This window comes from Tupaia chinensis, unplaced genomic scaffold (assembly GCF_000334495.1).
Source record: "Tupaia chinensis unplaced genomic scaffold, TupChi_1.0 Scaffold000115_1, whole genome shotgun sequence".
Taxonomy (NCBI): Eukaryota; Metazoa; Chordata; class Mammalia; order Scandentia; family Tupaiidae; genus Tupaia; species Tupaia belangeri.
Window position 1 is genome coordinate 9,264,250 of NW_006159579.1, and position 3,895 is coordinate 9,268,144.

A 3,895-nucleotide genomic window follows, 5' to 3' on the forward strand; every position below is an offset into this window, starting at 1 on the left:
TGATCTAACTCTGATGTTCCAAGAGCAATTTCTCAGATATAATTATGATGAGCATGGTTTGACTGTGTCAGGGATAACCATAATAATTTAGCAAAGCCTTACTGGACCCCCAGAGGAAGAATATTTTTAACATCTTTGAAATTCCAGCTTTCCTAATGTTTTCAGCCTGTGGCCCTAACTCTTTTCTCAGTAGCACCTCTTCACTTCTTGACAGGCACCAGAGATTTACCAAATTTGAAAACATAGAGGTCCCAGCCCCCTGCAGCCCATGTCTCATCTGTGCACATTTCTGTCTTTTGACCCACAGCTAGCTCTACTATCTCATGGTCCATCTTTCTTCCTCTTTCCTTTTTCCTTAAACAAATATTTATTAAGCACCAGCTATGTTTCAAAATTGTTGTAGATACAAGGGATGCAACATTAACCAAGACAGACAATGTTCCTCTCCTCATGGAGCTTACAGTCCACTGGAAGACAAGGTGGAGATTTACAATAGACCCCAAGGAGCTCCAATGCTACCAAGTTGCTGATGATTGAGAAGACCAGAGCTGCATGTCCCTCCTACTGCTCCTCATGGGGGCAGTGTACTTGACCTCCTATCCTAGCTCATGCAGATGCTGAAGCAGAATCTGAAGCAGGATCAGGCAGCTGGTAGGCACAGCCTCTCCAGCCCAGCTACCAGGATCAAGGGTTCTTAAAACTCTCAACACTTCTCACAGAGCTCAGGTCTATGCACTTTAATTTGTGGGAAGCTGCTGGGAGCAGAATTATTTCAGAGATAGGCTTTGTGGGTTTTATGTGGGAGTCAGGTGGCCCTCCCTTTGCCTAGTAAAGCCCTTTGCCACAAAAGTTGGAAGCATGTACAAGAGATGAGGAAGAAAAGGGACTCCAGGCAAAAGCAGCAGCATTCATGTGCCAAGGCACAGAGCAAGAGACAAACCCGGAAGTGTGGGAGAGGGAAAGAAAAGTTGTTAGTAATTACTGTTCTTAAACATTGAGAAAAGTATGTCGTGCATAAGAAGTTAAATGTATACAGAAACACAACATTACATCACAAACAAGAAAATAGAGTACATGATTGATTCATAAATGAGCAGGGCAAGTACAAGCAAAGGAAGGGCTGTGAAGTTAGTTCAGGAGAGTTGGCCAACTTGGCCTTGAAAAAATCAGATCTGCAGAACTGAGATAGGTTAATGGAATGTGACTCTTAAAGCACTTCAGCAGCATCTACTTGTGGGAGGCACTGGAGGGGAAATAGAGACAGCCGAGTTCTTCCTAGTTGTGCCATTCATGGTGAAGACTTGCTTTGGGTTCTCTAGAAGCAGAGCCTGATTCTATAGGGCAGGAGTGAAGCAGAAGGAGTTAGGTAGGGGAGGAAGAGCCAATAGCAGGATGATTATTAATCTAGCTTCCTCTAAATATGGCTGATTGCTTCTGCTCAAGAGATTATCCTCTGAGAAGCCATATAAAATGTCTCAGTATAGCATATGGGAAGAGGGAGGGAAGGAAATTTATCCATCATTTCGTCTCTCGTTGGATTAAGATTCACACCAGTTGTTCATGCTTAGATGCCAAGTGAGTTTCTTGATGTCTCACAACCTGGCAGGGTCATGAGGCAAAGTGCTATCAGGGTGCAGCTGTGTAGACTCAGATGGAGCCACAGAGAACTGGATGCCACAGCAACTGCTGGAACAGAGGTGGCCGACGCGACAACGCTCTGAAGGTCTGTTATGGGAGACATGCCAGTGATACTCAAATTTCTGTACCACAGTCTGTCTTCATTTCCAAAGGGGCCAGAAGAGTAATCCTTAGGAGTTCTGAAAGAAGTCACAGAAGGGCTTCTAGAACCTTCTGATAGTAACTCCACAAATGTGCATTGCATCCCACTTAACCATGTTCTGTCTTGCTTCTCTGCCTCCAGTCACTTATGTATTTCCTCTATTAGACTTTGAGCTTCTTTATTATTTTTTTGTATGTGGCAAAAATAAAACCCATTTTCTTAGGTTCATAGCAAAACCTAGTTCTCAGTAATCAGATAGACTCATGTGACTGAGTTCTGGATAATGGAGTCCAGACTATAGATATACCCTCCAAACTTTCATCGTTTCCATATATGCTGGCCACATACAAAAATATTCAGTAGAGGCCAGTAGATGGCATGGTGGTTAAGGCACTGGACTCCCATATGGTCAACTGCGGTTTGAGTCCCGGATCTGGTGACTTGCTTTCTCACTTGCTCTCTCTCTCTCTCTGGTCAAACTAAAAGATAAGAAAATAAAATAATTCTAAAATAAAATATTCAGTGGAGTACTCAGACACCCCAGAAAATGCCAATGTCATGAGCCGGACTGACTACACACAATAGAATTCTGGTGCTTACTCATACTGGACTGTGCTCTGAGTGAGAAATAAACTGTCACTGTGTCAAGTCACTGAAATGTGAAGGTTAGTTGTTACAGCTGTTAGCACACCCTGGCTAATATAGTACTTCTCTAATTTCATTTGACTCTATGTCCCTCCAGGACAGGGACTGTGTTTGTAACTCACGCGCTGGTGTAGTGCCTGGCACATAGTAGGAGTTGCTCAAAATATGAATGATGTGAACAAGGTGATACCTGAGTCTCATCTTAAAGGATCAGAGGTAGAATGTCAGGTAAGGTGGCAGGTAAAAGAAGGTGTTTTGTGAAGGAGTCATAGCACAGATAGACGAGAGACCATGTCGGTTCCTAGCACTGCAAAAGGTTTATTATTATGAGAGGGAGATGGTCAGGATGAGGCTAGAGAGAAAAAGGGCAGATCACAAAAGGTCTTATATATTATTACATGAAAGAGTATAAAATTTATACTATAGAAGTCACTCAAGGAGTTTAAACAAGGATGTGATATTTATTTTTAAGTTTATGTTTATGAAAGTTTTTGTTTTAAAAAGCTCTCTCTAGGGGCTGGCAGGTGGTGTGGTGCTTAAGGCACTGGACTCCCACATGGCTGACTTTGGTTCAAGTCCTGCACCTGACAGTTTGCTTTCTCACTCTCCCTGCTGTTCTTTCTCTCTTTCTGTCTTTCTCTGGTCAAATTGGATAATAATGATAAATAAAATTAAATATATAAGTATTAAAAAATTTCTCTAGCCACCTAGAAAAAGGGTAAATAAGAAAGGAAGAGGCAAAAATAGAAGTTTTAAAAACAGTTTATTCCTGGGACCAGGAGGTGGCATAATGGTTAAGGCACTGGACTCTCATGTGATCGATTGCAGTCCCAGACATGGCAGTTATGCAAATCATGCCAAGCACGTGTGTGTATGCATGCCCAAAATCCCAAGAGGAAAAGGGATTGCGGCATTGCTATGCCCCCAGGGGGTGATTTCTCGCTCTCTGTCTCTCTGTGTTTCTCTGTCTCTCTGGGGCAAGCACATGTGCTCTATAGCAGAAATCTCAAAATCGGGGGAAGCCACATGTGCTTTAAAGAAAAAATCCAAAAAAAAAAAAAAAAAAAAGAGAGAGAGAAAAGTTTATTCCTACCTAACTGGGAGGTGGTGACAGGAGGATCTCCATGGTGAGATCCTGTCCAAAACAACAACTACAACAACAAAAACAAACCAAAAGAACCTACACTTCCTTTTACTTCCTTCCTTCCTTTCTTTCTCCCTCTCTCTCTCCTAACACCTCACTTAAATAACAAACAAAGAAAGAACTTTATTTCTATCTTGCATAAGGTAAATCTGAGAATCAGGTAGTTCAAGAGTGGCATGACAGCTGTATGGTGACTTCATGGATCCAGGCTTCAATATTTTTGCTCCACCATCCTTAGCTTTCATTCACAAGGTCACTTCATAGTCCAATGGTTTCAAGACACCAGTTCACATGTTCTTGGGAGTAAACAGAAAGGCAAAATGGAA